Here is a 12756-nt window from a genome sequence, read left to right as displayed (position 1 = left end):
CTGGGAATTGCGCTCAAATAAACTGCCTGGCCCTTTGTTGCCTCTTGTCGCCTGCTTATTTTGGCTAGAATTTATCTTACAGTAAGTACTATATTATCTTCCCAGTCATACAGATAAGGAAGACTTAGCATAGAGAGGTTAAGTAGGAGCCTGAGGTTAAGCATATGAACCCATGTATCCAACCCCAGAGCCCATGCTGCTAACCACTGGGCTGCCTCACCTCCTTAGGACACTAGGGTACAAACATCGTTGCACAAATAAAGAAGACATCAAGAGGCTGTATACAAGCACATTAGGATCAGATAAGGAAGTGACAGGTGTGAGCTGATTAGTCTCAAAGGACAATTTTAAAAGTCCCATTAACCATGTGGGGGATTAACAGAGAGACTTGAAAGACGGGCAGGATTTGGATAGACCAAACGGATGAGGTGGGTAGCTTTGAGAGAGGAGAACTCAAGAGTGGGAACAAACACCATGTACCACAACAAGTGATGAGACCCGTGGGTGTGTCCAGAGCAGGGAGAGAGGGGCTGGTGAAAGAGGCCGAGGCCAGGTGGCGCAAGGGAAGGACCACAGGGAGCGTGAGGACATGAGGGTGATGGCTACATGCTCTATCTTGATTGTGGCGGCTATATCACAAATATGCACGCATGTCAAAACTCACCAAATTATAGTTTAAGCATGTATAGTATATCCTAGGTTAGTGATCCCTCAATAGTGCTTTTAAAACTGGAAAAATAAAGGCTACATACTGTATGATTCAATTTACATGACATTCTGGAGAAGGCAAAATAGAGCAAAAATCAGATCATTAGTTGCCAAGGGCTAAGGATGGGGAGATGGATTGATGACAAAGGAGCATGAGGGAAATTGGAGGAAGAAGGGTTAAAAGGCGTGAGGAATGGACACTTCACCTCAGTGGTCTTCCTCCTAAACCCTAGTCTAAGCATGGAGAAAAAAACATCACTCACACCTAAATTGAGGGACATTCTATTAAACACCAGCCCTCCTCAAACCCATCAAGGGTCATCAAAAATAAGAAAAGACTGAGAAATTGTCACAGGCCAGAGGAGACCAAAGAGATACAATGATTAAGTTAGCATGGTATCTTGGGTGAGATTCAGGAACTGAACAAGGATATTAATGGGAAAACTAATGAACCTGAGTAAAGACTAAAGTTCAGTTAACCACAGTCGTGGGCCAGTGCTGGCTCCTGTTTTGATACGTGCTGTAGGACGTAAACCACAGGGGAAACTAGGAGAGGAGTGTTGTAAGAACACTTTGTACTACCTTTCTGTAAAACTACAATTATTCTAAATTAAAAAGTTTATTTAAAAAAAACTGGTGGAGCCCTTAGATGCTTTTGTTCTTCCTGTTAAATCTTCTCCCAAGAAGTAAAGAACAGCTTTACTGTTTAGCTGAGTATTAATTTCCAAGCCAAGGGCAGGAGCTTCTGTGCTTTGACCTGTAAAAGCTTTTACCATGCGCAGCCTGGTAGGAGTCACACCACCTTTCCCCCACCACAGCCCCTCTGTCTCTGCCCGATTTGCAGCACCACTGGAGGTCTGCACTCAGCGCAGGCATCCTGGTCACATACGGATCCCAACAGCCAAGGGTCAGAGGGCAACGGCTGTCTCACCCGCTGCTCTCTTGAAGCCCCGCTGCTCAGATCTCTCTGGGCAGCCTCCCTGGGGCTGGCGAGGGGTGTCCCATCTGAGACCAAGGGATTGCCAGAGCTCCCTGTGAACAAAGAAGTATGTGTATGTTTGTATGTGAGAGAGAAGAGACAGATAACCGACAGAGACAGAGAGACAGAGGAAGTGAGTGCTGAGCGAGGAGGTTGCGGCAACTGACCTGAAACAGGCTCCTGGAAGTAATCTCTCAGCAGGAGAGCAGCGAGTCCTTTTGGAAACCAATGAAGCAGGAAAGTGGTGTTGACCACGCTATTGTGCAGTCCTTTTTACTATGTGTAAATGAATGAAAGGCTGACAAGGTCCTCCCATACCTGCACTGACAGTCTGCAGGATTCCCTGCCTCTCCCTACCCCCAGCCTCTGTCGGCGCTGAGTGACCAGCTTCCTTCTGGGGCTGATTCCTCCTCCACAGAAAGTGTTCTTTCTGCCTCCAGAAGGCCCAGCTCTCCTTTCTCTGTCAGACTCCTCCTTTCCTCTCCTCTTGGCCTGTCTTAAAGGATTATTCTGCTTCCAAACATGGCCCCTCACATTGATGCCTTAGCTCTGCCTGTCCCCCAGAGGCATCCCTAGCCCACAAAGCTCAGTGAAGGACCAGGCGGTCTTCTCGGCAGAGAGTCTACAGGAGGCATCAGGACAAAGGCCAGACTCCCAGCATCCTTTGCTCAGAGCAACATTGACATCTTCGCTCACAAAACGAAGGTGTCCTTCTCAACGGACTCATTTAGGGAAGGCAAAAGTCATAAGTGGCATCAGTCAGGGTCCAGTCAGGAAATAGAAACCACATCAGGACTTTCACACAGAGATAATTTTGTATAAAGAATTGTTCACAAATTACTGTGGTAATCATTTCACAATATATATATACATTAAATCATTACACCTTAGACTTATACAATGCTATATGTCAAATATATCCCAATAAAACTGGGAAAAGAAGAATTGCCCTGTTCACCAGGAATCAGAGAACTGAGCATCCAAAAGGGAATACTGAAGATTCACCAACGCGGCTGCAGGAAGCAGCTATGGCCACTGTGGCTGGAGGAACAAAGGGAAGAGTCTGGGGTTGCCAGGAGCCAGAGGCATGAAAGAGGCCCCACTTCCCCAGAGATGAACCTAGACTTCTGAGGAAGGCACATCACCTGGCCAGGGCTGAAATCTCCAAGGAGGGACAACGACATGGGTTTTGAGAGTATGAGAAAAAAAGAAAACCAGAGTCAGCTGCTATACGGAAACCAGTTGGCACTGCCAAGGAAAGTTGGGGTGATGCTGGCAGGAACCGGAGGCGAACAGGCAGAAGTGCATCTCTTTTCCCTCCTCCTGCCTTCCAGTCTCCAGCTAGCACCCCTACTAGCAGAGCCTAACATGGATCCAGCTGGCAAAGGAGCTAGGGATGTGCAGAGCCCTGGAGCATTACAAAGCCAAGTATAAAAGGAGGTGCAAATTTGAGACCCAATCGCGTAACAATAGAAACAGAAGGAAGAAGAAATTTTAATTTACAATTTTTTTAGTTTCTTATTCCTAGAAATATAGTATATTTTTAATTCAATATTTTTTATTATGGTTTAATTAATATACAATCACATGAGCAACATTGTGGTTACTAGATTCTCCCCATTATCAAATCTCTACCACATACCCCATTACAGTCACTGTCCATCAGCATAGTCAGATGCTATGGAATCACTACTTGTCTTCTTTGTGCTATACTGCTTTCCCTGTGCCCCCTACATTATGTGTGCTAATCATAATGCTCCTTAATCCCTTTATTCCACCCTCCCCAGTTCCTTTCCCTTTGGTAACTGTTAGTCCATTCTTGGGTTCTGTGAGTCTGCTGCTGTTTTGTTCCTTCAGTTTTTGCTTTGTTATATTCCACAGATGAGTGAAATCATTTGGTACCTGTCTTTCTCCACCTGGTTTATTTCACTAAGCGTAATACCCTCCAGAAATTTATAATTTATTGAATGACTACTGCATAGATAACCTGTGTGAATGTACACATGTGTTAGTGTGCGGGCATAAGTATCTCTGAGTATGAATACGTCATGTTTGATGGCAGCTTCCCCTTTCTAAGAATAGTATCTAATATTGACTAAGTGGTTACCAGGTACAAGGCAAGTGCTAGACTCTTCATATCAATAATCTAATAATGAATAAGCCAAGGAGACAGATAGAAAAAAGAATATTAAATTTTGCAAATGTGGAAATTAGAGTTTAGAGAGGTTAAGCAGCTTGCTTACAATGTTCAGAAAGTAGTAGATCCAAGGCCAGATGCCAGAAAGTTCATGCGTGGTTCACTGCAGCTACAAAGTCTCTCACCTTCTCCTTTCCATTCCACTAACAGTGTCAGGAACCCCTCCAGCAAAGAGGGCAACAGATTTCTCACTTCTCTTTGCTCGGATTCACTGTACAACTCCAACTCCCTGGTGTATAAAAACAGTCCTAGGCATGTACAGCGCACTGAAGCACACACACACACAACCACAAAACCCAGGACAAGCAGAAGAGAGTGCTCACATCCTAGTATAATAGTGTAACATGCAGACAATAAAATTATGATGTAGAAATACATGTATTGACATGGAAAGAGAATAATAGCTAACATTTAATGAGGGGTTCCCATGTGTTGGGCACTGGATTATGGGCTTTTTTGTATTGACATATTTAATCTTTACAACAACCCAATGTAGTAGATCTCCTCATTATCATGTCCATTTTACAGATAAGGAAATCCAGGCACCTGAGAGGTTCTATAACTTGCCCAAGGCCACACAGCTGGTAGCTGATAGAGTCAGCATTTGAAAAAAGGTAGTCAGGCTTCTGAAAACCTAATGTGACATCACACTATTCTGACTCCAGCACAGTGCACAAATTTACATGACATACTACCAAATTAAAAAAAAAGAGCAGGCTGCAGACTAGTGTGTGTAATATTTTGCCATGTCTGTTTTGTCTACCTATGTGTTTATCTAATTTAATTTTAGTCCATAAGGGAATGTCTGGAAAGGCTTATAATAAAATATAAACAATAGTTATCTCAGAGTGATAGTTTGATTTTTAGCTCTCTTATTTTTAAATAAGTTCTGGGTTTTCAACAATAAACATGTTCTTGTTTGTAATAAATTCCTTAAAGTTTTTTAAAGAAATGAGTGTCATTTCAGGGAAAAGGATCTGGCAATGTGAAAAGCTTCCTAATATTTTGGATGGTTAAGAAAAGAAATGTGTGTTCCCAACAGATATGTACAATAGAAAAGAAATTCAAAAGCATCTACTTCATCCTGGCAAGGTAATAAAACACCCCCTACAATCATCCCTGTACAGGAATAAGCCCAGGAGCTTAGTCCCATGCACTGTTTTAAGCATGTTCCCTTCTCCACTGCACTACAAGGAGGGTTTGCAATTTTATTGAATGTGAGCACGATTATTCCTCTTTGAAACTCATGCCTCCTAGATTCTAATCAGGATGACTTGGTCCCTCTGAACATCCGACATGTGCACGCTGGATAGCATTGTTGCGGTAGCTGTGATGTTATCCCTTTGCATCGAGAGTATTCTCTCCAATTTCCCCAAGCTATGTGTTGCCTTGGAAACATCATGATTCTTATAGAGATCTAAGCAAAGGGAAATAATAAAAATAATAAAATCTTACAGTTGAAGTCTATCTTTCATGCCACCAAGGCACATTGCTACCCTTCCTCCAGATAAAAAGACAAGACAGGCGGAGTGGCTCATACCATGTGTTACCCTGATAATTAACATTTAGAGAAAACACATTGATCTCTGTTCTCCAGATAATTCAGGTCAAAGTATTTTCCACCTGAATTAAGCAGATTGCCAAGGCCAACATTTCATGAACAGGCAGATTTAGTCCCATGTCTAAAGACACTGACATGAAAGAGGCCTCTGAGCTGGGGAACAACAAAGCCCTTTGCCATCATGGCATCGACTCCCGTGGAAGAAAGGTCTGACGTAATCCAGGGAATTGTCCCTACAAAACAGCAGTAGTCACACCTTTGTGTAAAAGGCCAGAGAGTAAAAATGCTCAGCTTTACAGGCCATATAGTCTTTGTCTCAACTATTCAACACTGATGTTCTAGGGTGAAAATAGTCACAGATAATAGGGAAAAGGGTGAGCACGGCTGTGCCCAAAAAACTTCACAAAAACAGGTGCTGGGCTAGATTTGACCCATGGGCCATAGTTTGCAGACCCTTGATCTAGAGTATAGACTGAAGATCCTCAAGGTGTTTCTACAATCGTCAAGGACTGTCCTCAGGAGAATTATAAAGTGGACAAAGTTGTTCTCATTCATTTAGTCAATAAGCGTGTATTGCATTCTTTTAGTGAGTCAGGCTCTGGCTTAAACATTGTGAATCAGAAGTAGAAAAGCAAATGAAGTCCCCAGAGTTTACATTTGACAGAGGAGGACATACTAAGTGAGTAAACAAATAAAGAAACAAGAAAACGTCTGGTACTGATGAGTGATATACAGATGAAAAATAAAGGTAATGGGTTACTTGGTGGGAGGGACAGCCCAGGTTGGGTGAGGTGGTCAGGGAAGAGCTTCTGAGGAAGGTGTTTGGAGCTCACATCACCAGATGTGAGGGAGTTCAAACACCAGGGCAAAGGGCAGGCTGTCAGGCAGTGAGATCACAGGTGCAAAGAGTCCATGGCAGGAGCAGGCTCAGTGGGTTTGAAGAACAGAAAGGCATCTGTGGCCAGGACATAATAAACAAGGAGAGTATGGCTTGAGGTGGGGTTGAAGAGGTAGTCAAGGATCATAGCACGCAGGGACGTCTTAGCCATAGGATTGGCCTTGACCTCACCCTGCCACTGGACAGCAGTGCTGGCTCTCACTGTAACCTCACCTGGACAGGACACTCCCACTCTGAACCTTCCTCAGTCCCGCTGCATCCCTCCGATGTGCTAGTCCTGGAGGTATTCTAACAATGCTACAGTGGAACAGATCCCCTTACCAAGGAGCCAATAGAAGATAGACCAAAGTAAACTCATGCAGTAGTAAGATTTTAGGCATATGATTAAGTGGATTCTTAGCTTCCCTCTTTCCTAAAATCAATGCTCAGACCAAGCAGAACAAGAAAGTGACTGACTGAGTGCTTCAGGGCCATGTTCATGGATGAAAAAAAAGAGAAGAAAGGAAAGAAAGAAAACAAAACCTACTTAAATCCTTTAGCTCTATCTAGGACAAATGAGAAGGTATAAAATATACACATTTAGGAAGACACTAGAACACAAAGTAAGGAGAACAGAGAACTAGTAAGACAGTCTTCGGCTACTTTAAGTGAGCTGGACAGAACAGGCCCACACCAGTAAACACAGGGCCGAGAGGCATCTCCAGTACTGATGTTATGCTGTACCGGGACCTGTAAGACCAGAAAAGGAGCCAGAAAAGGCAATGTTCATCTTTCCACAAGGGGGAAAGAAGCAGATTCCAGAAGCCACAATTCATGAATTGAATATCAGTCCCCAGAAAAATCCTACAGAAGTTAATTAAATTATAACATTTCATGCAAGTGGGAAGTGGTGAGCGCTACAACCAGCATGGATTACTAGGGGAAAAAATCTTCCAGGATCTTTTTTTTTTTCATTTCTTCCTTCAATATGGTTACAGTCAACAAATGTTTATTACACAACTACGTTCTCATGCTGGGGCTCTAGCACTGAACCAGACAGAGGCCATCCATGCAGAGCTACAGACCATCTGTATCTGAACATTGGAACCCCTAGTCCTTCCTCTCTACCAGACATGCAAACACCAGCAGCTAGATATGCACACCACCCTCACCCATGGCCACTCTTTCCCAGGGAGGAGACCCAGAAATTTTTCTCTGGAGAATCTGAACAGTCACAAAGAAAATAGTTGCTAATACTGATATTTGGATTTCCCCCAGTGCCAGCCTCCCACTCCATCACCCAAGAGTGAAGTCTGCTAACTGATAAACCTATATCCACCTTCATACACAGAGCTATCCATCAGCTTTTTAATGCCTTGCTATTAAATAGGAATGGACAACTGAGATCTTTGACAAGAGCCATTAATGTGAAGAGAGGCTAAACTCAATAGACAGAAACAGAAGGAAAGAGATGTAATGAAGGGAGCAAAGACGTAGCCAAAAAGTACTCCTCAAAAAAAACTGATATTGTATACCAGAAAAATCCAAGAATAGATTATGAAAAAGAGGCAATCAAATAATAGGAGCTTTTGAAATTAAAAATGATAATACACATAAATAATGCTAGCCTACATAAATAAGTGAAAGAATTGGAAGATAACATTGAAGAATCTTATAAGAAGTAAAATGAAAAAAAAAAAAGAGACTGAAAATATGGGGACAAAATAAAAGATTCGACGTATAAAGCAAGAGACCCAAAATCCAAGTAACAAGAATTCCAGAAAAAGAACAGAGAATAAAAGAGAGGGAAGAAACTAATATGAATGAATAAATGAATGAGTGAATGAATGAGTCTCCAGGTCAAAGGCTCCATTGTGGGTCCAGCACAATGAATGACAAAAAGCCCTCACTAAGACTTCTCATAGTGAAATTCTGAACCCTAGAGATGAAAAAAAACCTTAAAAGCTTCAGAGAGAATAATGGGCTACTTACAAAATACCAAAATCAGATTGACAAAGGACTTCTCAAGAACAGCATACATTCCTAGAACAGTGCTTCTCAAAATACGTGGTGGAGGACTTCATGTTGTTTCCAATCTGTTACTCGCTGCTACTCTTATGAAATAGAGTAGAAAAGAATTACCAGGAAAAACAATATTTTAAAAAGACATGCAAGTTAAAAGCCACCAAAATTTTATCATCAGCTTCAAGAGATACAAGATGACAGTCAAATTAGTACCAAAGTTTTGCAATGCATACTCTGAATTTCTGTACTTACCACAGATGGATGACAAATACTTTGCAGACTGATGCAGGCCCCTGGATCACTCTTTTGAGTAGCAATGTGGTAGAAGAAATGCTTTCAAGAGTCTAGTTCTCAGCCCAAAATGCTATACCCAAACTGTCGATTATGATGGGAACAGAAAAATGCAATGTTGACACTTGCAAAAATGCAGACAATGTATCTTCTTGAATCCTTTCCTAGGGAGCTACTAAGCGGTTTTAAGCAAAATGAAAGAGTATATCAAGAAAGTCTAAGTCCAGTTAAGGGGAATTAAGAATGGAGTCCTCCAGCCTCTCCATGCCAACCCGGACTGCTGGTGTGCGATGACCCCCCTGCCTGCTGGAACAATCTCTTCCCTGTCTTTTGACAAGCGGCTCCTTGGTCTTCAAGTTAAACCCACAGCGGTGAACCTGCTGTGATGGAGCTGAGGTATACATGCACTTGTCAGAGAGAAACCATAACAACCAGACAAGGAAAGTGCCAGAAAGAGGAGGGCCTTGGCTTCACCTGTGCCTTTGCTGGGCCCTTTTTCACTTGAGTGAGTCTGTCCAGTGACCCTGGTGGGCTCCAGCCCTCCTGCTGTAATCCAGCCTCAAACCTCAAGACCGCTTCTCTTTGAATGGTTGGAAGGGCAGGCGCAGAAAGGGACTGTGGGGGTCCCAGCTTGGTGTCTGCTTTCTGCTAATATCTGCTGACACTTACTTCACTCTTTTCTTTCTACTCTGGCGGTCCCGAAGAACAATAAAAAATCTAAAATATTTGCATTCCATTTGAGTTAACACCACATTTTCTGTAATTATCCCTGCTGCTAAAATCATTTCTTGTGTGCTTTCTGAACAGGAAAGGAGGGGCGGGGGGAGCAAATTAATTCCTTGGTAATAAAAACCTAATTAATCAAAAACTGTTCTTAGTCATTCAGAGCCTCTTAAGCCCAGGAAAATAGCAGACAAAGGGGAGCAGGAACGCTTACTTTGGTAGCCTGAAACAAATGAGGCACTTCTTTCGTTAGCCATTTATATGCCTGTGGCAGTGGGCGGCAGGGTAGCATAACAATAGAAGGGGCTTTGGAGTTGCCGGAGCTGGGCTTGCGTCCCAGCTCTGCCATTTCTTGCTGCATAACTTTGAGCAATGACTTTGTCCCCTTGGCCCTCAGTTTCCTCATCTGTGAAAATGAGGATAACAACACTCATTAGGTCAGGGGAGAAATTAATTGAGATGATGCCCATAAAACCTTTACAGTGTTTGTCACATGGAAAGCACTGAGTGTCAATGATGGTCTGTTAGCATCCCCAACCACTGCTGCTATTATATAAATGACTAACTTTGGGGAGACAGTTTTTTCAGCTTTCTCAAAAGCTTATTTTAAATAGCTTCCACTAAATATATATTTTCAGGAATACATATTAAAGAAATAAGAAATATATGAAGATATTTAGTATGTCATGTCTTCATACATGACACCTAAAAATGTTCATCAGACTATTTATTCTAGTAAGAAAAAGAAAACTAAATTCCTACAAAAGGAATTGGTAAAGTAAATCATGGTACAGACATAAAATGAATAATCAGTCCTTAAGGTAAATGTCAAAGGGGAATATTTATTGATAGAAAAATGGGAGTGAGAAGGTATAGAAAGCCAGTCAGCAATTTGTAAAGTGTAAACCATATTTATGTTGTTCTAAGTATTTTCTACCTGCATGTATATATATGTACAGAAAAAAAATTCTGGATGTGTGACCGTGGTTGGTTTTTTTTCAAGTATTTGTTTTCTTCCTTTGACCATTTACATGTTTTAATTTCTTTATAATGAGCATATTCTTTGTGACTTAAAAATTTTGAAATTTTACTTTACTTTTTATGAGGAGAACCATCCATTTCCCACCTCTCTGGATATGACCCTTGAATAACTTAAAACCAGCCTGGAGGCTCTGTAAACACGGAAAATGTACAGTTATCTGGGCCCCAATTGTCTGCCTGTTTCCTGGATGATTTCTACAAAAGCTGCCAGTGCTGTGCCTCTCCAGTTAATAGGCAATAGCTCCCGTGAAAGAAGTAATTCCACACTAATGTTAACTGGGGTCACCAGCATTGAGCATGGGATTTGTTTGCTGAGCCATACCTGCTGACTTTTGTCTTCTTTGGGGTGGAGGAGCAGGAGATGCTGTTTGCCTGCCCTTTGCCTTCTGGGGAAGTTGTAAACTCTCTGTGAGCTCTAAAATGAGATTAGGCTGCCAGCCTGCCTGCTCCCCTCTTCCCCAGCCCTCGGCGACCACCTCCCCACAAAAACCCAATGCTGCTGGAGAGCTATGGCTCCCACCTCCCCACCAGTCCTTCTCAGCCAGCACCTTGGGCTCTGCTCAGGGACCAGCAGGGCCTTTTCCTGCTACCAGCCAAAAGGCATCCATTCTCTCCTGGGAAGGAAAGACAGACCTGATGTCAGCGCCTTATAGCCCCTACTGCAGTCTCAGGTGTAGCAATTAAAGAGTCACAGGGCTACATGTCACCAGCCCATGGGACTTCCCCAGCCTTTTGGCTCAGAGATTGCAAACTGATGGCCCATGGGCTGAATTCAACTGCAAAAGTACTTTGTTTGATCCTTGCATTGCATTTTGAAATTTGGATTTGTTGCCAAGAGATTCTGCATTAAAATATCGAGAGCTTTTGCATTTAAAATAAATTTTGATATCTGGACTCTTTGGGTAAAAAAAAAAATTCCACTGGCTTACCTTCGTGTGGCCTCATGTGGCTGTGCTGCACAGGTTCTGTACGCTTTGGAAAAGGGCAGGCATTTGAGTTGCCCAGACCACACTGAGACTGCTTCACCCAATCGTGGTGTATGTGGCCTCTGAATATCTGAGTTCTCAACCTCTACCTTCAGAACACTGCAAACCAGGAAAGATGATTTGGTCAGGAGGAAGTCTACAAAATTCCAAAATATCCTAGAAGCAACTACCCTCTCTACCTGTGCTGGAGTCTGGTCCAGATGACAATGTCTGCACCAGTAAAGAGTATTACCTGATGTATGGAGGGAGATTCCTCTCTCACACACAGCCACCCTCTTAATTATCCTAATTCTGAGAGTGCCTGTGGTCAATCAGGACACTGTAGTGAGGTTAAGTTTGGGGCCGTGAATTATCTTCATCCTCTACTGTGATGTGCATGTAGGAGTTCTGACTCAAAGGAATAACTCTGAGAGTCTCATACAGTCCTTTCTAGCTTGTAAAACCCTCTGCTATCCAGGGTCTCCCTCAATCTTCACAAACCCTCGGTGGGAAGGAAGGTGTGCCATCTCCCATCTTACAGATAAGGAAAGTGAAGTGAGGCTGAGAGGGGAAGTGCAGCTCTTAAGCCAGGTCTCCTGATGCTCAATGCCAGGCTCTACCAGAATAGAGTTCCTTCTGCAGAAACTCTCATTAACAGCACACTGTACAATAAAATGAAAACAGATGTGGCTTTTCATAGAACTTGGGATTAGTCTGGGGACTACTGAGCTACAAAACCAGAATTGCACTGTGACAAAAGAAGGAAGGAGGGAAGGAGGGTAAGGGAGGAATGGAGGAAGGGAGGGAAGACAGCAAACTAAAAGCACACAGATGGGCAAAAGACCACTATCCAGGTCTTACCTATACTCTCTTTATGATTCGATCCTTACACTATTCTCATAACAAGCCTCAAGACAGCAGTTTCAGGGTCCCCTTCACCTCTATGCACAGCCCATGGAAAGCCCAAGGGTGGGGGGAACAGACCCAGGCTTTGAGCATGGCGGGACTAAGCAGAGGATGATATTTCCTAAGAGCTGAAGGCACTGATGGAAGTTTGAAGACATGCCTTTGGGCCTTTCAAGAGCTTTCCCCCCAAGATCCCCGCAAAGCATGAAGCAGGTGCCCTAAAGAAATGGCCTCCTGTTGGCTCTATGACGAAAGAAACAAGCCTTGAAGCAAAACAACCATGAAGTGGAACATTTTGGCTGCAGAAGTAAAAGAGAAAGCAGTAAATGGGAAACTGGAAGAAGAATGAAACCCTCAAAACAGCTTGACTTGGATTTACTGTAGTTATTCATTTAACTCAACAAACACTTATGTGTGTCTCCACACGCTGGGTCTATAAGTTACAAAGGTGAGGACAAGGTCACCCTCATGAATTCACCTTTT

At 42.9% G+C, this 12756-nt stretch overlaps 1 long non-coding RNA gene across 1 annotated transcript; it reads right to left on the bottom strand.

Annotated features, from left to right (window-relative positions):
• Positions 1–8326: 8326 nt before the first annotated feature.
• Positions 8327–9705, bottom strand: LOC140844346 (uncharacterized). Its single transcript, XR_012122482.1, has 3 exons — positions 9576–9705; positions 8600–8722; positions 8327–8431 (listed from the first exon to the last, which is right to left on the bottom strand). It is a non-coding gene; the product is annotated as an uncharacterized lncRNA (long non-coding RNA).
• Positions 9706–12756: the final 3051 nt, after the last annotated feature.

Source organism: Manis javanica, chromosome 11, assembly GCF_040802235.1.
Source record: "Manis javanica isolate MJ-LG chromosome 11, MJ_LKY, whole genome shotgun sequence".
NCBI classification, from domain to species: Eukaryota; Metazoa; Chordata; class Mammalia; order Pholidota; family Manidae; genus Manis; species Manis javanica.
The sequence above is the reverse complement of the archived record's forward strand: the minus strand, read 5'-3'. Positions and strand labels throughout refer to the sequence as shown.